The sequence below is a fragment of the Topomyia yanbarensis genome, chromosome 2 (genome assembly GCF_030247195.1).
Source record: "Topomyia yanbarensis strain Yona2022 chromosome 2, ASM3024719v1, whole genome shotgun sequence".
Lineage (NCBI taxonomy): Eukaryota > Metazoa > Arthropoda > Insecta > Diptera > Culicidae > Topomyia > Topomyia yanbarensis.
In genome coordinates, this window is record NC_080671.1 from 6,148,356 (window position 1) to 6,174,871 (window position 26,516).

At 37.2% G+C, this 26,516-nt stretch overlaps 1 protein-coding gene across 2 annotated transcripts in view; it reads left to right on the forward strand.

Moving 5' to 3' along the window:
• Positions 1-3,449: 3,449 nt before the first annotated feature.
• LOC131683824 (signal-induced proliferation-associated 1-like protein 1) overlaps positions 3,450-26,516 on the forward strand; it is a 226,006-nt gene continuing 202,939 nt past the window's right edge. For both annotated transcript variants that reach the window (XM_058966157.1, XM_058966160.1), the window contains exon 1: positions 3,450-4,848. The gene's annotated coding sequence lies outside the window, so the exon portion shown is untranslated. The remainder of the gene's footprint in view (positions 4,849-26,516) is intronic.

Sequence of the window (26,516 nt, forward strand, 5' to 3'; positions counted from 1 at the left end):
TTTCAGAATAATAAACAGAATCTATGGTAACCATAATGGGATTTAACAAAGAATAAGTTTTTCAAGTAATTTCATCGCAATATGGCGGCTGGGCAGCATTTTCCCCTATGTACGTTTTGTTGGATGGGGTCCACGGCCGGTAATCTATCTCCCGTAATTTTTGATCTAGAAACAAAGTTTTTTTTATTCCTTCGAATAGCAAGCGGCGACATTTTTTTAATATTATGATTTTTCACTAAGTGGCGTACTTTTGAGTGAAAACATGCCAAAAATGTCATTAAAATCGACACAAAATTGTTCATTTAAAGAAGCTTAAGCAATAAAAAAAATAAAATCCTACGATATTCAACTGAATGAATAACATGGATGTTTGAATGAATATTTTTTCTATTCACCATGAGTCGCATCAGGATCATTTTCAGCCATCAAAAAAGAGCTTCGATTCGGCGTATTTGGAAATATCATTTTGTTCGCACCGACATGAGAGCGAAGAGAATGGCACATAAAAACAAATTCATCAAACAGAAAGGAGCACAGCAACTGGAAAAAGATAGGTGGGTTATGTCTAGGACATAACCGGAGTGTCGTGACTACTCCTTTGACTTGTAATTCAAATCGAATGATACTCAATGAAATATGTAGGAATGTTTCAAGTTATTCTTTATAAAAATTATGGTGGTTCTGAAAAGAACCTTTGTTGTTGGCGTCTGCGTTGATCGGGGATGCGCTGGATTCTAAGCTCGTTGAGACATTCATTCATGAAATGAACAAATTTCATATTTTCTTGCTCTGAAATATCAATGTAAAAATCTCTCGAAACGACCATCGGAATCTTTTTCCTAGCGTACAGAAACGAACACACTTAGCGAAAAACTAGGGGCGGGTAATGTCCGGGACATAACCACGATGATCATATTCTTAAAATTCTGCTTGTATCTCTTTCAAATGGCTAAATTTTACGCATTAAGTTCGATTCACCGGGCTCAGCGAAATTTTTCTAAGGATCCCGTTCGTTAGTATATTCAGCAAAACAATTTTATTACCGAGTTCTCCGCATTGAATTCATGTCAATAATTTCATATAACGATTTCAACAAGCAGACAATGTACATGTATGACAGGTGGGAGTGTTCTGAACAGAGCTTAAAAAAATTGACATCGTTGCCTGAACTTGAAAGAAAACAAAATTCAATTAACGCCCGCAGCGATGAATGAAATTTTTGGTTCGTTTCAATCGTCATTCGTTCGGCCGACGCAGCGCTTTCAGGTACGGACATGTTCGGTTTCAGAAGCAAAGTGAATTTTATTTCTATTCTAGCTCTGAGAGGGATTATTGATCAAAAGTGCACCAAATATAGATTACGCAGTTCCCTTATGCTCGAAAATGTAGAAGATGCTAACTTCTGCCTTGAAACTGTCCACATAATAAAAAATGAATGCTTTGGTTGGTGAATGAATATATATTTCCTCTGCACTCAAGCATTCGATTCTGCACGAAATTTCAGTCAGCTGGAAAGTGAATGAATGAGGGAGGCGTTGAATCTGAATGTCGGTTTCGGTAAATGCAAGCAGAAATAGGTAACTGATTTTGAAATTTCGTAACACTGGTTCTGAAGTGTTTTATTGGAGGTAACAACATAAAATCGTGTATTGGACATTTTACAATTATTCTCCTTAACCCTGCAAAACCACGGGGTTGGCAGCAGAGGGTTAAGTTGTTTGGAAGAGATGACAGTTTATATATGATAACTAAAAATATAAAATTGTTCTATAAATTGTAAAATTTTTGCCGCGTTGACCTGAAAATTTGTCATTTCATTCATATAGGAATAATCATTGAAATTATGTCAATTTATGCTTTGCAAGATTTGAAATAACTTCGAAGTGTGGTCACGACACCCCTGTTATGTCATATACATTACCAACCCATCTTTTTCCATTTTTTATTAGGATAATAAGGACGGTTTGTAGATAACTATGTTGATACAAGACGAGAATCTTTTGAAACAATTCAAACCTTGCCGACGATTGTTTTTACTGCGTACACACATATGATCATTCCCCTTTCGCAGCTCACACCGAATGAGCACGCTTTGCATCAAGGCGTTCCTATTTATAAACTTTTCGATGCAGATGAAAGGACCTCCTTTTGTGCGATAAATGAAAATATTTTCATCATTCGTTTTGGTGTAGCTTTCGCTTAGTGATAGAGTTGCCACATTCACTGATTTTCTTGGAAGGATTTGCAAAAACCTGTTATTAAGGTTCAAAATGTTCGTAACGCTTTCGCTAATATGCACTACTATCGCTTTCTCATTCGTTCTCGTGCCGTGCATGAGCCTTTCCTTTCCGTCCGGTTTCTAATGGCATAACCAAAACGAATATGCCGGTTTTCCCCACCAACTATTGGTACAAATATTTTCGACAAAATGCCGAAGAAATTGATTTAATTCATTCAGTACAACAAAAGATATAAGCGTTCAAAATCTTACATCATTTTTCTTTCGAAATTTTGAAAAGGGGCCCCTATATTGAAAGGTAAGTCGTTAGTCACGACAAAAGTATACTGAAAGTGACTGTTGAAAAGTACTTTTCGGTTCTCGTTTTCATTTTGCGGCTGCCACTACAGATTGGAAAGATCCATATATGAGTCAGTCTGCCGGGTCCAAAATCTGTAGCCCTTTAAAAAATATTACAGTAAGAAGTAACTGCTTGGCCTTTTCTGGATTTAATTTCCTTTGTAAATGTTCACTAGAAACGATATGCTCGGATATTTCATGACGGATACAAACAGTTCTCCAAACAAAAATCATAATTTGCTTCATTTGTATCTACTATATATTTTCCGAAAAAGTAGTCTTTCTATTTAGATGTAGTAATTTCTGCACTCAACAATACATGAATAGAATATTCGAGATATCGTTGATTTGAATACTATTTTCACAAATGCAATCCTCATAGGTGTTTTCCGTATTTAGCTCCCATCAAGATTCCATCGTTTTCCTATTGATAATTTCATTCCATTTGACATTCTTCTCACTCTCATTCCGGTGCGAAAAGAACCACATATCCAAAAATTTTATTCTGCTGTAGACTAAATTCTATTGTTAATTTATATCCAGATGCCCTATCATATTTGCCTCTACACACAACCAACCGATGATTACAAAGGTTTATCCACTACCGACGCACCCCTCGAATCAACAAGTCGCTTGAAAAAAATATGACAACTGCGAATATCTTTGCCGCAAAGCTCCCATCACAGCCAAACAGCGCTTTTGAATGAAACAAATTGCTCTCACACATAAACACGTTATTTACTCATCTTTCATTCATGCTTTCATCTTTACGAACCGAACTCGGCCCTCAGCTCACGAAGCGGAGTTCGGGTGAAGTTTGTGGTGAGTTTAACTGTGTTCGCTTTGTTGTTTCGCTTGCGGTATCATTCGTAGTCGAGGTTTGATCGCGGGTGGACGTTTCGTTGTCCGCGTGCTGTGCAAATTGCGTGTTTCTTCCTGAACTCCTACCCGCTAGCATATCACACAGAGCAAGAACGGTGTGAGATATTCGCTCGTACATAGGTACCTACTACTATTTACGTGCTGTATTGAAAGAAAAAGAGTGTGTATCAAAAGAAAGTTGAAGCAAAGGAGATGTTGCTTCTCGGTGGTAGAATTTGTGGATTGATATTTTTCTGCTGCTACGGAATAGGTGGTAATAATTGGTAATTGCGCTATTGGGATAGAATTCCGGAAATCCTGCTATTGGTGGAGTACTTGATTAAAGTGTAGAGTGGAAAGTGATTTTTGATCTCTCGAAAAAAATAATTAAAAGGCCTGCTGTGTTAGACCGTGGAGAGGATACATGAAATTTTAGGTTTGTGCGAAAAAAGTGAACGCATTTTGATGAATATTGATTAACCGCATGTGAAGTTTTCTTTGCGTGGATATCAGAGTGATCCATCGTCGATATAATATAGAGAATGGCATTTAGTTATGCTTTTTAACGTTATATCGCATACTATTAGCGAAGTTGTGGCAGCTGTGGTGGAGTTAAATGTGCTACAAGAATTGTACACACATACCAGTGTAAATGTCAATGAATAACATCACACAGTAGAACAGCAGACAAGGCGATCGCGTCACATGCGAGTTTGAGCTTTCTACCATGCAGCAAACCTGGTAGTGTGGTGAGAAGGCATAGAACAACAAATAAAAACTTGTTGCGTTCTTCCACTCCGACTCGTTTCTTGATTATATCAACATATTTATGTGCGCAAATGGTGTTAGTATTCCGTCAACGAACCACTGATGAATCAAGTTGAAATTAGGGAATTTCTAAAAGGTGATTGGACCGTACGATCAATACACAACCGAGCAGTAGAAGTAAAACCATTTTGTCATAGATAAATATTGGTCGCTAGAACGACAGTGCAAATTTGATTATTCGATAGTGTTTGGCTTGGTTCAACATTTTTTGAGTCTGAGCCAATCGTAGAATCGTCAAAAACAAGAACGTATGTTAACGGGAGAAAAACAGGAACACGACAAAGTGACCCTGAGACCCTATCATATTCGAGCCAATCAAGCTGGGCACAGTTCCGTGAAATTGTTTGGTGCCTGGTAAGCAAGAATAAACGGAAAAAGTGCCTCGATATAAAAAAGGTGTACCGGATGTCGAGCAGTGAAAACCGGTGGTAGTGGAATAGATTCAAACCGCGAGCTGTTTGAATAAAGAATAAGAGACCGAAACTGCCGGTAGAGAACAAGGACCAGCAGAGCCCAGCAATCTGGCGTTTTTTTGTGTGTCGGGGAAACAACGCTTGTCCTCTGATTCTTCGGATGTGAATGTGAGTAGCGAAAAGTATTTCCAAGTAAAATTTATAGTTTTAATTTTAAATCAAAGAAACATGTTTGGAAATTAATGGGATGGAAACGCAAATCAACTTATAAATTTGCCCTCTTTACAAATTTATAGTATTGTTTAAAACCAATGAACATCAGAAAACTGTCGACTGTTTGAAAACAAACTGTCATATTTTAAAGCACATTAACCGTAACTTATATTTGCCCTTGACTTTACAACCAAACTAAACGCTAGAGTTTTACTAAATAACTGCAAATGCAATAATCTGATCATGTAGTATGAATTACCATATGAACGCAAACCTTTGTAATTTGTTGTTTATTCCTTTGATGAACATAATTGGCTCAATTACTTCGATCTTCAGAATGATAACGAAATAAATAAACATTTGATCGTTACACAGCTAGTTAACAACAACACGGGCTTGAACGGGTTAACGCCGTGTGGCGAACATCGATCCACCATCCAGTAAATCGCGAGCATTCCATAACGCCATTCGAAAGTGCATGTTTGCGCGGTGAATAGTTGTACAATTTTACTGCACTTGCTTTGCTGCCAAGCTACATTTCTAGCGGTTTGCGTTTTGCAACGAAGAAAAAAAACTGCATACTGACCAGTCACATAGAAAATATATGCAGCGAAAAGATGAGCCTGCCTACTTTTAGCTAACTGTAGGGAGTAAAGCGCGTTGATGAGCACTGGAATTCGGACGAAGGCAAACCCTCGGCTGCATTTTGCACATTTTATCGGTTCGGTAGCGCTTTATTTCGTTTTTTGAAATACATTGCGCGGTAGGTTGAATGTGCATTGTACATATTTCATGTTTTAGTCTTAGACGGGGGTGCTAAAAAACATTAATATGTTTCACTTTCGAAAACGATGTTTATTCAGTGAACCTTTCTATAAATTAGGTTCAAGATGATGAATTGTTAAAGAGTTTGTTGTACTTTCTCATTGATTTGCCAAGTTCGAATTACATTTTCGATGCCATTTTCATTGCTTTGGAATTTAGGAAAGTCAACCAAATAGTGACGATTTTTGCAGTACAATCCAAGCTGGCGTTTGCTTAGCAGATGAGTTACAGGAAATCCTTTTTCTCCGAAATAGAGAACTTTTTCAGTATTTCCCCGATGGCTGTCGAAATATATAGTTGGGGTCAAGTAAAAACGGCATAAGTCAAATTTTACCCCTTCTGGATGTCTCTTTACAGATCCAGTTTTTGTTACTTTACAATTGTAAACGCCCTCTGAATGAAACTAATTGGCAATCTGGTGACCAGAATGAACAGTGATATTTTTTTACCAAAACCGTACGATCTATTAATTACACCTAAAACTTTTAATTGGGTCAGTTTGTGGACATTATTTTCTTGTGGTGTTGTTGTTTTCATGAGCAAGCTTTCGTCAACAACTTTGCTGAAGACACAACATCTTTATCTTCAATTTTTTCAACATTATTGCTGGTTGTTTGTGGATGAAAGCTAATTCATTTCTATAACTTTTGAATATTATTCTGACAAGTTCGGTGTGTTTCGGTAAAAGGTTTGATTTATCAATATTGACAATTTTCTATATTTCAAGATCGGCTTATTTCGTGTATTTTCAAAGTTATTTGGCAATTTTGAAACATAAAGTATTTCAAATGGTGATTGGTTATTATTGTGGAAACGGCTGAGTTTACATCAATAGTGTTATCGGACTACCCATCAAAACTAGCAAGATTTGTTATCTTCTGCTATGATTTTCGGGATTAATCCTCTTATAAGTGAGATTGTTTAACAACCTTTTTGGTAAAAGAATGTTTTTGGAAAAGTTGTGGAGATCGCTTACGCTAAATATCTTCTACTTCAAATGCTTTAGAAGATATAGCTCGTAATATTTGGATGACCCCTAAAAATATTTTCTTAAAGATCTTTTTAATTATCATTCCTACGGGTTTTCATATATACTACGATGCTCTTTCATTCGTCAAAATACACAATTTTTAGCACTAAATTTTTCTCGAGCATTTTCGAAAAAAATTCTTCGAGCATTTTCGAAGGTATTGGATTTTTTTGAAAAAATATGGTTTATTTTTCAAATCGTCTATAACTCTACAGGAGACAACGAGAGACAAGTAAACTCTATTGAGTTTTACAGTGTTGATGTAACATTTCTTATTGAAACTAGAGCTGGCTGCCCGCTTTTGCCCGCTCAAAATTATTAGGGGAACCCGGGGCTATTCGGGCCTACCTAAGCTAATCGCCCTTTTAGGTGGATAGTTAAGAAAAAATAATCGCCCGAAGATTCTAATTGTTAGTTTGAAACCTCAGTTATATTTTGAGGCCATAAAAGTTTATTTGCATCACTCCATGGCAGCGCTAGGCAACGATTTGCAAAACTACGTTTTTCCATCCTTTTCCGTCATTTATAAAATATTTATTAGAGAAGTTCCTTAAGAAGCAAAAAAATAAATTGCGTTACAAAAACTTGATCTGGTTAGTCACAGCTGTCGATTAGCGCATCATGTGTTTTCTTTCCTGTGGCGTGAGCAATTGTGTGCGTAGCCACAAGCCGCTGAACGATGCTTGATGGAATAGGGGGTTAGAATAGCCCCGTATGCTCATTTCGCACAAAAGTGGTGAGCGTCTTGAAAATATCTGCATTTTCACCCAAACAAAAATCATTGCATAAAACTTTCCAAAACACTTATCTGTTAGTTTTTTTCAGTTTTTGTGTTTCTTTAATCACGGTTTAACCCGAGCAATAGCTGGTTTAAGTGCGGCGAAAATACCAGCGTATTTTGAATATAATTAAAGAAAAAAATGAACTAAAAATTCTGTTGTTGTACTTAATAAGGTATGTTGCGCTAGCAATCGGACAGATAGAAATAGTTTCCGGTTTTGTAACTAATATATTTGATGACAGAAGTTATAAAATCCCTTCGGGGATAAATGCAAATTAATATTGATTTTACATAAATAGAGTAAGTACTCACGTTTAGTTTCTTCTGCTGCTATTCTATCCGTACTAGACACAACGGCCCGTACTATCTTCGTACTAAATTTAGTTTCTATAACATAAGATTTTAGGTTAAGCTATTGCATGATTTCAGTTTTTAATTTTACCTTCTGTATGTATGTAGTTTTAAGTTTTAATAAATAAACTGTACTGACTGACCCGATACTGCAGGATTTAGTGTTAAGCTACTCAATTTAACTTTTAGAAATCTTCCACTTTGCCTTTACTGACTGCTTTACTGAAATAGCTTTTTATCTTCCACTACCGTATGATTTCACTGACTGCTGACTTGCAACTTTTCTTCTACTTACACTCGACTGGTAGGATGACAGTTCAGGGTTGTGTTGAGTCACGCACAGATCGACGGTTGAAATATAAAGGTGCGCCCAGTTCACAGGGCTGTGGCACACATATATCGGAGATGTTTAAAAGGAAGGTGCGTCGCGTCACAAAGAGATGTGACAAGGTACTTAATGTAATTAATATCGATGTGTGCGTACTTAAAGTATTTAAAGTACATGTTGATGGTAATTAAAATATTTTGCGTATTTAAAGTACGAAGGTGCTGTACTTAAAATCGTTTCAGTAATTCAAGTACAATGAATTTGACACGCACTTTTTGAAATCTTTGCGGTACTTCATGTACTTTATGGTACTTAATGGTACTTAAAGTTACTAATTATGTAAGACTTTTGGCACTGCGTCGTATTGAAGATTTAGTGCTTGCCCCTCGGTTTAACAATTATAATGATTTTTGCTTTGAGTATGGCAAAAAAATGAAACACGTTGTATTTATTTTCTAAAAAAAAAAACAAAAAATGAGACTCATCTGTCAAAATCAGTCTTCCCAAATGAACATTAAACACCATGTTCGCTCTAGTTCTGTGCTCATGTTATACCCACATTTTGTGTGCAAACTCGAACGCGCTAATGCGTACCAAAACACGTGCACATGTTCGTCTGCACATCCGAACCCCATGTACGTACGCGGTGTTCGTACACACAGGATCTTGATACTAGCTTTCTCTTTCTCTCATTCGTCATCACTAGCGTTGACTCAATCTGTTTTGTGCTTGCCATTCTTGTGTACGCACACGGTGTACGTACACTGTGTTTAAACCAAAGTTTGCACATCGTTCGCTTGGGTTCGGTGTTCGATGCAAACCTGTACACAAAGGCAAAGTATGTTTGAGGTTGAACGCATGCACGAAATTTTGTACACGGGTGTAAACTTTTCGATGTTCATGGGAAGACTGGTCAAAATAATTGTTTTAGAATAGCGGTTCCACGAATATATACGACAGTCAGAAAGTCTTACGATTTTCTGAGAAATTGAGAGGGTCTATATTACCCTCACGGTCTTAATAGCCTCGGGTTCCCCTACTTTTAAAAATATTGCTAATTTCAGCAAAAATTACCGAATAACTTCTAAATCGTAAGAGATAGACCCCTAATCTCTTCTGGAAAGATATGCATCTTAACAAGATGAACAACTTCCTGGAATGCTGAAGCTTTATCTACGATATTTGAGAAGTTACGTTGAAAACAAAGTTTTGAAGGGTCATTCACAAACAACGGTCCATAGCCTCGCGTGTACTGTAAATAGAGATTTTTGGTCTTCACATGTTCGCAAAAACAAGTTCTTTAACAATTCCTTCATCTTGTTTTTCATACTTCGACCAAAACTTTGGCAGATATCTCACTGCAAGGGGGATTAATCACTATAACTATATCAATAAAACTAAGGTCTTGGATCATCATGAAACATCCTAGAAGACATCGTTGCTGTACGTTTTACAGATTTCGCGTGAATAATTTTTCGCGCTTTTTTGGCAAAAAAACCACCGTGAAATGTCGAGATTTTATTTTCATGAAAAAATGGGTTTAAGTAGAACGGGATTTTAGCTCTGTACTGAAACAATAATTTATATTTATTTTCACGAAGATCTAACACACGGTGTGGAATAAAATGCATTTCTCGTTTTCGATTTGCGTACCATTGTGTCATCGCGCTAGCATTTTTACGTTAACGTGTTCGATCGTGCGTGTGTTTGTATGTCGCGTTTGCTAACGTGTACGTAACTTCCCGTGTATGGATTCGATTTTGTAAGCGTCCATTCGCATATTCGTGTGCGTGTTTTTGGATGATCGCGTGCGGGACCGTAAATTTGATACTTAACTTTCGGTGTACAATTCAGATGCTAGAAGAGAGTGAGATCTAAGCCATGTGTTGTCTAGTGGATATGAGCGTAATTTTTTACTGGTCCGACTTAAGGCATGGACCTAGGCTGCTATTACACAGAGTAGGGACTTCCGGATGTAACCGATTGATGATAGCGCAAACACGGGCGTTTGTGGGTTCACTCTTGAGGCCGCGTTTGTAAATTTATAAGTGCTAAAACATTCACTTAGTCATCCGGGCGTTATCCTGTTTGTGAGATCGCGGGCGCAAGTGTGCATGGATGATCGTGAAGGGCTCGAGTGTTTGTATGTTAAGGTGTTTGTCGCTTGTGCTAGGGTGTATGTAATTTTGCGTGCATAAAATCGATTTTATAACCCTGTGGCCGTTCGCATATTCGCGTGTATTCTTGAATGATCGTGCGCGGATAGTGTATCTGATACTTAATTTTCGGTGTACAGTTCAGATGCTAGAGGAGAGTAAGTTTCCCCATATCACAAAAGATTTCGGTCATGTCGCCAGTGAATGTGAGCGTCATTTTTTTTTTTGCTTTAGTCAAATCTAGGCTGCTAAGACCGAAGGTAAAGATTTCCGGACGTGACCGATGCATAACCTCATGAACATGGGCGTTTGTAGGTTCCGGCTTGAGACCGCGTTTATAAGTTTATTAAAGCTAATACATTCACTTAAACAACGGTGTGTTTTCATGTGTGCGGGACCGTGGGCTTAGGTGTGCGTGTATGATCGCGATGGCCTTAAGCGTTTGTATTTAACGCGCTGAATACTAGAAGAGAGTGGTATTTCCCATATCACTATGGTTTCCGGTCATGTCGCCATGGGACGCGTTGTTTAGTGGATATGAGCGACATTTTTTTTAATTGGTCCAATTGAAGACATGAGTCAATGCTGCTTGGGCGGTTCCGACGTGACCGACTAATGATCTCGCGAGCGGTGGGTTAATGCTTAAGACCACGTTTGTAAATTTATAAACGCCAAAACGTTCACCTAATTACCGGGGTGTTTTGATGTTGACGAGATCGTGGTATGTGTGGATGATTGCAATTGCAGTTTTGTGTAATAGCAAAGGTCACGAGCGTTTGTACGTTTAGAGTGAGAAAGATTGTTAGTGCGTAGAAGAGAATATGCAAGTGCAATACAAAATCGATACAGTAGAACTCTGCGGTAATTAAAACGAAGTAACAAATATAATGTTCAACCTATTTTTTGTATAAATGTTTCATATGCCTATATTTTTCATGAATTCTTCTAATGCGGTTGAGTTCTGATCGTATGTCCTTGATTTTTGTTTCATGTTCTAACCTCCTCTATCGACATCGACGACTCTATCGAAAAGAATGAAAACTTAAGCCTATTCACTAGGATTGGGCAAAATGATGGTTCTTTTTATTCCATTCGAGGTCCCAAAATAGCTGTGCAAAATTAGGGATCGATTGGTTATGACTCGGCGTAGCGCATTGCGATTAAAATTTTTAGGTGAATTTATATGGGAAAACCTACTTTTTGCGTTTTCTAGAGACATCGGTTTTTCATGCAATATGCATCAAATTAAGGGGCGGGGGAGGGCTTAGGGTTTTAGTATAAAAAAAATTCTTTTTCAAATAATTTTAGAACCTTGCGTGAAGCGAATTGATCAAAACGTACATTTAAGTGTATCATTTCAATAACATTCTGTAACTTTTCTATGCAAAATTATCGACAAACGACTCGGTGACGAAGTTTTTTGTAGAACGTTTCTGGAAAAAACATGATTTGCGGTGTTACCTTCCATTCAAAAACTACCTAACCGATTACTTTTAAACTTTGCATCTACATTCTATGTAAAAAATACCTAACCCTTACGTTGAGTTTTTGAGATAAATTTTCAATTAATCAAATGATACACTGTGAATCTAATACAAATTTGCTAAGCTGTATTCGTCTCGTATTACCACACTGTTGTCTTCTCTGGTTCACTCTTTTGATTTCACAGCAGGATAAAACCATCACTGTACTGATTGTGCAGTGGACAAGCTACTAATTAATGAAGGAAACTAATGGCTGAGTCTTAAACAATAAAATCCAAGTCAAAAAGATGTCACTGTTTCCAGAACAACAAAATATCATTTAACACAAATTCCAGATCAAATCTTTTGCTCGAAGGAACGTTAATTGAAATGTTCTCTAGGATAAAGCAATCGGAATTAATACCAGTTCAAAAAAATAAAGCGAGGTACACATATTGTGCAGGTTATAAGCAAGGCAACCTGTACCGTCTCTACATATGGGCATACTGCGCACTTGGTGTATAAAATTATTCTAGCTATCAGTGCTAGCTGCTTTAAGACAACTACAAAAACGTTTATGTTCCTATTATTCATGAGGAAAGATGGGCGCCCGATCAGAATGAAATAACAAAATTAGTACAGAATGTGTCACTTTGTTATGACGATTTTTCGCTACAAGTTGTGTCATAACTCTGGCCTCGTTAATGGTTAAAGTAACAAAAAATATAACAGACTGTAGAAATAGTATACATAAAAACCTGTTTTAATCCACCTAGTGGTGCAATTGTGCATTTTTGTCCCTGTCCACGATTCCATGGCTGATTATGTTCATTACAAAGGTGGAAATGTATATTACATATTCAGTACGATTTGCACATAGTACATACAATGGATCGACAGCCACGATTTTGAGATACTATGTGTAGACACTGAAACATCGCTTGAAACCAGCGGCGAATCAAGGAGGAAGATCCGTTAAGAAATTTTAAACTAGTTATAATTTTAAAGTAGCATACTCATACCTTACTGCATACTCCTACCTAAGCCTATACAAGCCAAAACAATTTTGGGTCGGGATTAGGTTGACGATTTTTAGAGCGATTGCATAACCTTTCTATATGAGAAAGGCAGAAATGTTATAACCCCTGATTAAGATATCTCACGGCCACTATAGCCAGATATCTATAAAATCAGCATCAAGTAGAATGATAGAATATTTGAATCCATGACAGGATTTGGTACTTCAAATACCGCATACGATGGAACAAATCAATTGAATTCTCCTTAACAACGAACACTCCAACCTGATCAACTAATATCTTGGTCTAAATTAATCTGAACAACACTGACTGTTGAACTGTAGATGCCTTATTAGCAACGAATATAGTATGGATATAGCTTATGTGATAGGGGGTTTGGAAATATGCACCAAAAATTCTTTGGCTGCCACAAAAATATTCCACAATTGAAGTTTCTACCATAATGGACAACTATCTTCTTTAGTTAATCAATATTTAATCTCGTTAAGAAATGCCCAACAGTACCACTACTTTAAAATAGCTTTAATTAAGGGGTTATATACAAAGTTGTGGCGAAAAAGTTAGCTAAGTTCGTAATTTTTTAAAAGTGTTTTATGCTAAAGTTTATTTGAAAAAGCGAAAGACAGTTCGTTGGTAGTACTATCGAAGATAGAAAAACCAAAATGAATTAAAAAATTTTCAAGGTTGTCGGAGCTATGGCCCGTCCCCCGAAGCGTGTTTTTAGGCAGAGGTTTGTGGTGAAGGCTCTCCAAGCCGAACCGCTCAACTGATTTCCAAAACCTAAAAAGATTATTGAAGAAAAATGTATTGTGGTTTACTTGAACGGATCGGTTTTCTAATAGAAAATTTTTTTCTTGCAAAAAAACATGTGGCCCAAAAAATTGAGTTTTTTGGTGTTGCAAATTTAAAAAAAAAATCATTACAAAGAATCGAAAAAATTTTGATAAAAAAGGAACTGTTCAAGTACACGAGAATGTTGCGTTGCGTAAACACGGTATACTTCGTAGATTGCAGACTGATAACTCTCATTTCCAGCCAGACTACTTGAGGAGCATTGTTTGGGAATAACAATTGATCCAGTCCAAGCGAGAATTTCGCCTGAGAGCCATCATTGCGGGCCACGACCATCTTTACCGTAACTTGGGATGAGAAAGGAAGTGTTGATGTGGTACTTACTTAACGGAAGGCCCCGACTCAGTGACACTCCCATAAGTACCACGGATTGGGTAGTGGGTGGGTTGTTAGGATTCGCTTCAAGCAAGCGATGCGACTGAGAATATACTTTCGTACATAAGATGTTTGAATAGTTTATTGACTGTAGGATACGTTATTATATTCTAGGCGTTTAAATTCTGGGTAATCGTTTATCGAGATTGTTTCATCGAAAACAACTTGAACTCCGGACAGCCGGCTGTCGGGAGTGTTGTCGACAATGTAAAATGGACCGCAAACAATGAGTTTAAAAGTGGTATTGTGGAACATTCATAAATTATGTCACGCAAAGATTACCCAACGCTAACTTACCCTCTCTCATATTACCACGGGAACTGTTCAAGTACACGAGAATGTAAATACAAACAATTACAAAAAATTATGAGGATCGGATGAATAATTTTTGAGATATCACGTTCATCGCAACGGTACTTTTCAAAAAATTTCATTCCGAGATAATTGCGTTTAAAATTTTGTGTTAACTTCATTCGTGGAAGAACCAACTCGCTACAAATTGCTGTAATTTGAAATCTAGTGCTCCGATCTGGATGAAATTTTGCACAGATACTTTCAAAAGCATGTACTTTCAGGCTATTCAATAAAAATTTTCCGATTTTTTGAGTTTCAACTTTGTATATAACCCCTTAATTCCCCCTAATATTAATAAAATTGAACCACTCCCTCTAGTTATTTCTATAGTTAATAAGCTTGTAAAACGTTCCGCTTAGTTAATAATGAATTGCTCCAACAATCTCCGTTCTAAAAATCATAAAGTCCATTACTATAAAAAGAACACACAAAATGACCCGTCCCCCTAATCTTAAGAATATTATATTATCCCCTTCTTGTATATGTATAAGTTAGCTGCAAAGTTTTTTTTAGTTTCATTATATAAAACAAAATAATATTGAAATGTGTAACCCCCTAGTTTTAAAAAATTCAAAATGTAAAACAATGAAAAAATGGCACCTTTAAGCTAACGCAAACGTGCCTTATCAAATAAACGAATTGAAAAAAAATTGGATATTCAGCTTTGTCAGATTTTTTTAACATTTCATATTTCGCAAATTTTTAAGCATCGAAAATACATATAATTGTTGGTAATGATAAAAATATTCATACATATTTTTATATTTTCGTATGCTAACTCTAGAAAGAACCTTTTAATGCCAAGAAAATAAATGATTACCCAACAGAAGATAATACACAAGCAAACACCAACTCGCTACCAGTTAGGGGACGACATATCCAGACTAACATCAAATTGGCACCAGTTAGACACTAAATACAAACAGTTCACACAATATATGTGATCGCTGAAAGCAACGTGGCGGGTACCGAGTGATGTCTGGGTTAGCCAAGTACAAAAGCTTTGGGTCGCTGATAAGAGTTCGTTTCCTTATACTCGTCAGCGTCAAACTGGTGCCAATTTGGTGGCACACGAAACATTCAAATTCAACTTTGCTAGCTTAGGTGTTTTGGCGTCATGCGGAAATTGGTTGAACCATTTTTTCCTTTAGGGAAAAACAAAATGTTACAGGCTTATGCTGCTGAAACAAAATAATTTAATTAATACTTTAATTAAAATTAAAATTAAAACCTTTTGGAATAAAAATAAATATTAAATTCAAAACCTCAATTTACGAAGACTGAATATGGGTCCTGCATTATACACGATTTGTTTGGAAATTCTAATTGTAGGATTCTGATTTCGGACAATATTCGAAACCTTAAACATATGTCTCTTAAGTTCTTAAGTAGTGATTGTTTTGAACATTTTTTTAAGTTTCGTTACATGGAATGAATTCTACCATCTTACACTATCGAGCTGCGTAAACATTTCAAGACGCATCTGAGTTCAAACCACACTGATTCTTTTTTGTGTCAAAGTCATTTACAGTCCTCTGCGAAATTGCAACAAGATAGATACTAATTATTGAAAAATGACGAGCTATCTATTTTATTTTAACTTGAAACAATACAAACTTGCCACAGAAAAAGCAGCAATTAAAATTGCTAAACATTATTGGGATGAAAAATATCGCACACGCAGGCTGAGCTGCCAACGATTTCGTATGGGTGTGTTTTATAAAGCTTTCGTCATTAATTTTTAATGTGATCGCGTGTATCTTTCTCTCACTTCGAAATGCACGCGTGATGATGATGATGATGAATGGATATTTCATAGAATGAAATAGATATTTTACGTTAGAGAGTAAATGGACGCCTTTTGCTACTTTTGATTGGTTAGCTTTCTCCATCGTGGATTTTTTCGCTCGCTGAAACATTCAAATAATAGTAACAGCGCTTTTGTGTATCGAGCTTTGGCGAAATTGATACTTTATAGCGTTCAGAGGTTCTCTCCTTATAAAGAAGAAAAGTTTGCCATTTAAAAATTATGAAATAATATTGTCCCTAGTACTGTGTACCCTTGGTTTATGCATATATAAATAGAATAATCATGTCTCACTTTTACGCTGCAAAAAAAACTTTCCGCAAACGCTCTCAAAAGTACTATTTAAACACCTACAAACAATCCTAATTGAAACTACAAGGTCACCAGAAGCTGTCAATCATCAGATTAATTGTTAATTCGGTAGCAATTTCGTGAGCCAAACCGATCATTTTACCGATCAAAAACCCGGCCCCTGGCTTCCCTTGTGAATGATCTCATGGATCAAGTATTTTTTGTTTCGGTTAAATTAAACCCGTGGTGATGGTGGTGGTACTGGTGATGGTAGCAGAAGTTGGAATGGCAGACAAAATAAGCAGTGGTCGTCGTCATCGTCACCGTCAACGTCGTTGTCGCCTTCGTCGGGTGTGATCGCACCACATCCATCCAGCCAAGAAGTTGCGAGTCATGGCGAGTGAAATTCCTCACAGAAAACCAGATTTTGCATACTGATCGATTGATTCGTTGTGGCTGTATTAAACAGACAAAACGTTAACACATACATGCAAACAACAGACGGCGTCGTTGAGTCGAGTCAGTCTAGAAAGGTCTGTACGGAGATTCCAATCCGATCGGTGGCGTATTGGAATTTTATATTTACGTATATCCTTGACATCGTGTGATAGCAAGATCGGTTGCGGAATTCGCGCCGGCTTGGGCTAGACTTTTACGCAGAGACAAGGCTGTCGGATTTCGATTATCAACCTTCTAATTTATATATTTATTTTTTGGTGTTAATGACTTATGATTGACTATATATGGAGGGGAGTGACTCAAATTTTACTCCTAAATTTAATTAGATCAGCAGGGGATTCGAAGGCCTGTAATCATAAAATTCAACTAAGAAAGCGGAATATTTTGCTCACCTCGAATGGGAAGCTCGTGTATTCGTACTGCACTTAACTATATTATCTAAGAATTTTTTTTCGCTTGTAGTGCAGTCTAGTCACGTATTGAAGGTTATCGCGCAAGAACGTGTTTCGCGTGGAATTCCTGCTTTTTGTGGGCTGGAAAACGTTTGTGATATAAGTAGTTGCATTTCTTCCATGCTTACTGGAACGCTGTTTACCTAGTTGTTCAGTTTTTGTATTAATACATTATAACCTATGGTTTTCTAAAGTAAGCCAAACGAAGTAATACCGCATGTTTATCTGTCTATAGAAGTTGCAAGTTGGTATGGGCAGTACGTTTGATTTGATCCACTCTCTATTGTCGATTGGATGTGGAACTGGCATATATGATGGAATAGTGGGTAACTTATTGTCTCGCGCGCAATTTTATCCATCCTAGGATTCTTTGGTCACTTTTTTCTGGTGTTCAATTAGATCATTCGATACGATACATTCTGGAAGTTTCGATTACTTTACCTCGCGCGTATATTATCTATTCTCGTTTAGTATAGTCTGACAAAATTTATTTGCTGGCATTCTTATGCGTATATTATTTTGCTTTTCTACTACTCATGCATACCAAAAAAAGTTTTGGTCAATTTATACACTCCTACTTCATTTCATTGCATTTTTTATCATCATTTGGCATGTTATTTTTCACTAACACAATCAATTGCATATTTTCTCATATACACTCAGAATTTCTCTCATTCAAAGCGTACAAACCCTCGCGGCCTTCACGATAAGGCGAACGTGGTCACCCGCGTACTCGCCACCATTAAAAACATGTCGGTAATTAAGTGAACATATTAACACAAATAAACAGCGGATTTATGCACGAACCCACAATGAATGAATGAATCGGTCGTGTCCGAAAGACTCTATCCTCGGTTCTAGTCGAGAGCCTTCCATTGATTATTTTCAGGTATAGATTGTTTCCAACAACAAATTATGGTCTTGTCAAACAGTAAATGGCGTGAAATTAGAAGATGATACCAGATAAGGTGTTGACATATGTAACGCAAAAGTTTTGATTTTACGATTGGTAGGATCGTCATGGCGTAAATACTACATCGTCTCAAAAAAAAAACGAATCATGAAAACGAAATTAATTCAAACAAATTAATCTAACTATAAAAAGTTAGCATGGTCAAACTATCTGAAGTTTTCCTCCTCATTATGCATATTATGTTGAATCAGTTCTGTTTTTGTCAAATCTGCCACTCTTCAAATTTTTCTTCGGATGCGCAATTTTCCTTTTGGGACCCTCAGTTTTAGTAGCCTACTAGATTCATGCCTTCAATTGGAACAATCAAGAAAATGTCGCTTAAATTCACATTCCATGGCGACAGGGAACTCTAGTGATATGGGGTAACTCACTTTTTTCTAGTATCTGAGCCTTTCGCTGAACATTAAGTATTAGATTCACGGTCCGCGCGACCATTCAAGACCACAAGCAAATATGCGAACGGCCACATGGCTGTAATATTGAATTAATACACGCAAAGTTACATATAGTCTATGTTACACGCAACATACAAACGCCCACGCGATCGAACACGTTAACATAGAAACGCTCGAGCTAACGCGATCGTCTACGCACATCTACGTCCGCGATCATCGTACGCCCGCGATCTCGCGAACATGAAAATACTGCGTTGATTGAGTGCACGTTTAAGTCCGTATAAATTGATAAACGTGGTCTCAAGCGTGAACCTTCATAGTCCGTGTGTGCGCGCGATCATGGATCGGCCACATCCCGAAGTATCTACCCTCGGACCTAGCATCCTAGGTCCATGCCTTTGGCCAATAAAAAAAAACGATGCTCAAATCCACTAGACAACATTCCATGGCGACATGACCGGGAAATCTAGTGGTATGGGGTAACTAACTCTCTTCTAATATCTGAACAGTGCATTGAAAATTTCAGATTCATGGTCCGCGCGATCATCCATGAATAAACGCGAATATGTGAATGGCGTCGAATCCATACTCGCAAGTTAGCAGATGTGACATATAAACGCCCACGTGATCTAACACGTTAACGTACAAACGCTCGAGCTTTTCGCGATGATATACGCGATCAGATAGTCCCTACGCCCGCACATATCTGAATTGTATACTGAATATCACATTCAGAATCACTGCTATTGAGCTTAAGAAGTGGTTTTGTTGATGTCATTTTCCGTCTCGTCTGCAAATGTAGTGAGTGATTCTGATGAGGAGTCCTTCCGAGACTCTAGCTCTACAGCTCCAGCAGGACAATTCTTGCAAAAAAATATTCGTAAATTATTTTTTTCGTGCCCTTACCTAACTTTATTCCGTTTGCATGCATACACTGTAATGTTGTGGATAAGAATTTTTTAACACAACTTTTCGAGCTCAAAACATCGTTTTTTTAGAAAAATGTTTGAGTTTGAGAAGAAAAAAAAATAAAATATCTATTTAACTAATCGTTAAGGTACGAGCACTACTCATACACTAAAAATTTTTTCGAGTTTTTGGATTTTAGTTGATCTGCTGGACTTCCATCGTGAGCATCGCAAACCCTGTCTTAAAAACCTGTTTTAATCCACCTATAGGTGCAATTGTGCCTTTCTCATTTCTCCAAACTATGATTTAATAACTGGTTCGTACAATATAACATTATGGAAATGTCTTTCATTCTTATTACACTTGGTAAGTATATATAAGAGCACCTTTTTGCATTCATCGAGGTATCGGTTTGAATCGGAGTTTTCTATGTGATCGCACTCCACAACCCGTAACTCCGGAGCTGGAAGTCGGATGGAGATGGAATTTAATATCAGTTTCCGGGGACGCAACACCTTTCATTTGAGACTAAGTTGATCAAATCGTTCTAGCCATTTTCGAAAAACCAATATAACCGTTATTCTGAATTTGGATGCTTCCGGATCCGTCGATGGTGGCCAGTGTGGCCAAAAAGACTTTGAATGACTGTTGGTGACCTAGATCTACAAATTCAACAGTTGTGTTTATATTTTGGAAAAAAATCACCTCACCAATTCATCGCAGAATTCGTTAGAATCGGGATTTGCTGCGTGATCGTACGTATCACCCTGTAATTCAGGAACCAGAACTCGGATCCACACAAAATTCAACAGCAGCTGATGGACCTTTCATTTAAAATCAAGTTTGTCAAAATCGGTTCAGAAAATTCCGAGAAACCGATGTGGACAAATCAACAAATTTTGTTTTGTAACCATACTCTTCAACTCGTAATCCGGAACAAGATGTCGGTTGAAAATGAAATTCAATAGCAACCTATGGGAATATTATACCTTTCATTTGAATCTTAGTTTGTAAAAATCGGTTCAGCCATCTCCAAGAAACCGATGTGGACATTTTGATAACAAATCCGCACATACACACATAGATACATACATACATACATACATACATACATACATACATACATACATACATACATACATACATACATACATACATACATACATACACATATACATACACACATACATACACACAGATATTTTGCGATCTCGGCGAACTGAGTCGAATGTTATATGAGACTCGGCCCTCCGGGCCTCGGTTAGAAAATCGGTTTTTGAAGCAATTGCATAACCTTTCTATATGAGAAAGGCAAAAGAATAATATTTAATTAGCTTAATAAGCATGAGTTCAATGTTATCTTCATTTGATTATAATTTGGAAAGGTTGTTGGAATGGGTTTGAACGTGTAGGGAATGGGGGGTTAGTAGAGTGGGAGTGGAGGATGCGTCAGAAATCCTTCATCTTATTTCGGTATACGGGATGGATGAAGGAAATGCGGGCGTAAGGGTGGTCCAAGGGGAGGGGAGTAATGAAGGAGGGAGGCGTAAGGGCAAGACGGGGGGGGGGGAGGGGGGGGGCGCTGACGCAATACTCAACTGCATATTTTGCCTTCCATTTGAGACTTGGTTTGAGAAAATTGGTTCAGTCATCATCGAAGAACCGATTTGACTTTAATTGTGGAATATGCCCGGAATTCCGGAATCGTCGATAGTGGACAATATATTCAAAGAATGTTTGATTGGCAATTAGTGATCTAGATCTCCGATTAGAAGTTATTTGGTGACCATTTCAATAGTTTTTAGCCTCTGCGGTGTTACGATTGTACCGATTTATATGGGAAATTCCAGTGTATCCTTACTAACACCCCTGTAACTCCGGAAGCAAGAGTCAGAACCGAATGAAATTCAGCAGCAGTCAATGGCATTACTGTATCTTTCATTTGAAATCAAGTTTGTAAAAATCGGTAGAGAATTCGTTGAGGAATGGGTGTGATATTAGCTTAGGAACTTGGCGGGTTCCCCGGGGGCGTCATGAACCGTCATAGGTGGCCAATGTGGTCAAAGCTACTTTGATTGATCATTAGTGATCCAGACCCGCAAACTAGAGTAATGTTACATCAATTTTAATATGTTTTACATCATTTGAACATCATGGTGGTACCAGTTTATATGGGAATTTGCTGTGTGACCGCACTCTTCAACCCGTAACTCCGGAACCGGAAGTCGGATCAACTAAAAATTCAATAGCAGCTTATGGGAGCGTTATACCTTTCAGATGAAACTAAGTTTGCGAAAATCGGTTCAGCCATCTCTGAGAAAATTGTGTGAGTTTAAATGACACACACACATACACACACACATACATACACACACAGACATTTGCCGATCTCGACGAACTGAATCGAATGGTGTATGACACTCGGCCCTCCGGGCCTCGGTTAAAAAGTTGATTTTTACAGTGATTGCATAGCCTTTCTTTATATGAGAAAGGCAAAAAGGGGTTTCGAGGAGAAGGCTCCCCCAATTATTTTTATAATCTAATGCTTGTTTTTTCTCAACAGAAATAGTACTATATAAAACTGCAAGTTTGATGCAATAAAATCTTTGCTACATACATTTAAAAAATTCAAAGTTTCATCAATTTTATCTCTAATCCTTCTCCGTGAACAATGGTTGGACGCGCCAAAAACGTTAATTCATTAGAGGCCAAATCAGCGAATATATCCACAGGGTGTCTCTGAATAAATGCAAGCTTACTGCGATCAAACTAAAAAAATAACTTTTTTATCTAAAGAGATAGACAGTTGAAGTCTTCGACAAAGTTCTAGAAATACTCACAATAAATAATTTTGCTGACGAACTTGAACTTATAGAACTAAAGGTTATCTATTCATGAAGCGTTTTCTATGGAAACCTCCTTACATTTGCTATTGAGGGATTCCATGAGAAACCGGCCGGCCGCAAAATATGACCATCGTCGATTCGAACGAAACTTTGCAGGTGTGTTCGCTGTATGAATCTCCATGATATTCTCTGGCAATTGAAATATTTTGATACAAGAGTAATTTTTCAAAAGGGCGTAAACGTTTCTACGTGTATGAATTTCAATTTTTTTTGTTCGATTACTGTATTTTATACAGCAAAACTATCTGAGAACAAGTTACAGGGAATGAATACTTCTGTCCGAAAAAAATATACACTGAAAAAAATGTTGTGTCATTTTTCAAAAAAACAAAAATTTATGATAAAAATTTAAATTGCGAAAAAACCCATTTTTTTAAATAATTGTGTTGTTAAAACAAAAGTTAAAATATCTCGAGAACTACTACATTTTACAAAATTTTTGTTAAGAGCATTTCGATTTAAAATGGCGTTTAGTATCATATTCAAAAAGAAAATTGTATTTTTGACTGCAAATAGTAAGAATTATAAAAAAATGTCAAAAGTTGTTGTTAGGAAAACTTTTTTATTGAAAGCTTCTCCATGATCTAAATACACTAAAAAGGTTGCTTTTACGTCTTTAAAACGATAAGCATTAAATTTTTGACATTTTTTGATGGGGTAACGCGAATAACATTTCAAAAGAGCATAATTACACGAATTAATTGTTTTTGAAGGAGCAAAATTTCAAATATCTCGAAAACTATCGCATTTTGGAAGATTTTTGTTAAATGCATTTTGATTTTAAATGGTGCTTAGAATTATATTCTGTAATAGAATTACAATTTTGTATGTCTATTAGTATGAAATTTAAAAACATGTACGAAGTTATTGTTAGGAAAAGTTTTTTACCGATTTTTTCTCCATCATGCAATCACAATCAAAATGTTTCTTTTCTCTTTAGGTTTTTGGTAACAAAATATAAAAAAAATTAAAAAATGGGTTTTTTTCGCAATTTAAATTTTTATCATAAATTTTTGTTTTTTTGAAAAATGACACAAAAATTTTTTCAGTGTATATTTTTTTCGGACAGAAGTATTCATTCCCTGGAACTTGTTCTCAGATAGTTTTGCTGTATAAAATACAGTAATCGAACAAAAAATTTTTGAAATTCATACACGTAGAAACGTTTACGCCCTTTTGAAAAGTTGCTCTCGAGTCAAAATAATCTTATTACCTGTGGAAAATATTTAGTCTTGCATGACGGTGAAACGTGTAAAGTTTCATTGGAATCTAAGATGGTCGGTCACGATTTTAAAGATTTTCGAACGGATCTTCGTGGAATTCCTCTATTTTAGTACAACTTTTTCCATTGCGACATTTCGTGCAAACAATGTTTAAGACAAATGTGGAGGCAGAGAAAATTATTTAAAACCATTAAAGCTAATTGAGCTGATTCGTATGTCGCTGGATGGGTCAAAATCAAGAGTCAAGATAGCCGGAGAGGCATCAAATTCGTTTGTGAGGCTAGATGGATTGAAATTGGGCGATACATTCTCTAATCTATTGTTCAACATAGCGCTCGAAGGTACGATACGAAGATCTGATGTACAAAGAAATAAAACCATCATTTTGAAATCTTGCGCGTTTCTTGGCTTCGCAGACAACATCGACAACATTGGCGTTGATCGCAGAGTAGTGCTTCATGCCTTATAAGGGGGACACTACAAGAATCAAACGGGCTATAATTTCTTACAAGACAAAGTACATGGTAGCTGATAGAGCAATCCGGAGGGTATTAGTTCCGAGGTGGAAATCAATGAAGCGATATGAGGTTGTGAACAAATTAGTATATCTTAGAATACTAGTGACATTGATAACTATGGTTTACATAGTCAGCTAAAGTCCAGTAGACGTAAGACGCACACACAAACTTCCTCTATAGAAATCGTTGATACTCCCTGTTTCTTTGTACGCCATAAGGCATGGGCATTTAAGGAAGCAGACTATCGAGTGCTCGAGGTGTACGACTGACCATGTTCCTTCAATTCCGACCGATGGAAAGAGAACATTGCATCAGATGATAAAATTTACTTATCTCTAGACGTTGTTGGTGTTACATACGACATCAACATCGCTGGTGTTGATCGCAGAGTAGTGAAAGAGGCGTTTTCGTTTTTTTTAAAGAGAAGCTGCCAGAATGGGGTTGACTTTTAAGTGTGCTCCTTCTGGGTTGAAAAATATGCATAATCAATAGCAAATACTATGGACAAAATTATTTCATCGTCCTCAAATTGCAACAAATAAACTACGATGGTGAAAGCTAACAAATCAAAAGCAGCAAAATGCTTCCATTTAAGTCAATTTAAACGTTCATTATCCATTTCGATCAACGTAAAACCCACACATCATCAGCACGTGTGCGTTTCAAATTCTAAGTAGGGGAAAGATACACGCGATCACATTAAAAATTAATGACGAAAGCTATTTAAACCACACCAAGGCGGACTGTTTGTTGGTTCAGCCCACGAGTGCGATATTTTTTACTTCAATGTTTAGCAATTTTAATAGCTGTTTTTCGCGTGGATTAGTTAAGTTTTTTATGTCTTTATTAGCGCTATTTTTCAGCCCAAGATTGATGCACCCTCCAATTCGAAACAAATCGCAGTAATAATTAGCATCATCTTGATACGTAACTAAACATTCCATTTCCATATTGGCGATAATGATTCAGATGCCAATACCTTATTTAAGACTTTTTGGGTGGTATCCAACGGGGAAAACCAATCGAAATGGTGGGTGAAACAAAACAAATAAGTGAAAAAAAATCCCCCAGAGGCGAGATTCGAACCCGCAACCTGGGTTAGTACATTGAGCCGAAGTCTCTAAGGTTGCGGGTTCGAATTTAGTCTGTGGGGGATTTTTTTTCCGTTGGATACCACCCAAAAAGACATATTGCTAATTTTAGGAACCAGCATGTGATACGGTTGCTCTGAGCATTAGATTGACCGTTCCGTAAGTCTACAGCTACTAAGAGTTTTAAAGCACATCCATTTTAGTTTGCAGCATCATTGTGTTATATCAGCGCAGACTGCATGACCCAGAAAAGAAAGATACGCACAATCAGCTCTCTGATTACCACGGAAAACAAAGCTATCTGTCAATCGCTTTAGCAACTTCATCAGCTCAATGAAGCTGAAGGTAACAATGGGCGGCATCATTTGCTCGTGCTATTCGTACACCGACACCTAGGGTCCATCGATCTAGCACATCTGCTGGGGAGTTAACAAGCATTCAACCAAACATCAATTTCGTAAGATGGCGTAAATTAATCCAAAACTGAAACCGAGCACGCTTCTGTGTGATCCTGTTCGCCACGCCATGCTGCGCTACCTCTGAATTTAGTCGACTGATTTTACAAACAAGCCGGCGTTGATGTTACGCAAAGGTGTGAGCTGTACGACGATAAAACAAAACAAAACTGCGAAACCTACGAAACCATTTAGCAAAGATTGTTTTGCTGTTTGTTGAATCAGATACAATGGACCATAAGTTCACCTGCTTGTATATGAACCTACCGCCGAGTGAGTAGTGCCAATTTCACCCCACACCAATTAACAGACACAGCAGTACGTTGCCCAGACAGACTGGTTTGTCAATGCAGGGTTCGCCCTGTCAACTCACGCAAGAAAGATCCACCTGTATACCGCCGGTGGTGTTACCCCTCCATCCCCTTCATGCGGGCACACTATATTTTATAAAAGAACGTCTTGCGAATTGTTACTGGTCCCAGTAAACTTAGGCTCGTTGATTGTGAAGTTACGCTACGGTGGCTTGGGAAAATCTAGCTGCAGTTGCACTTTAAACCTACATGAACTAAGGCTTTTGGTACGCAGCGAA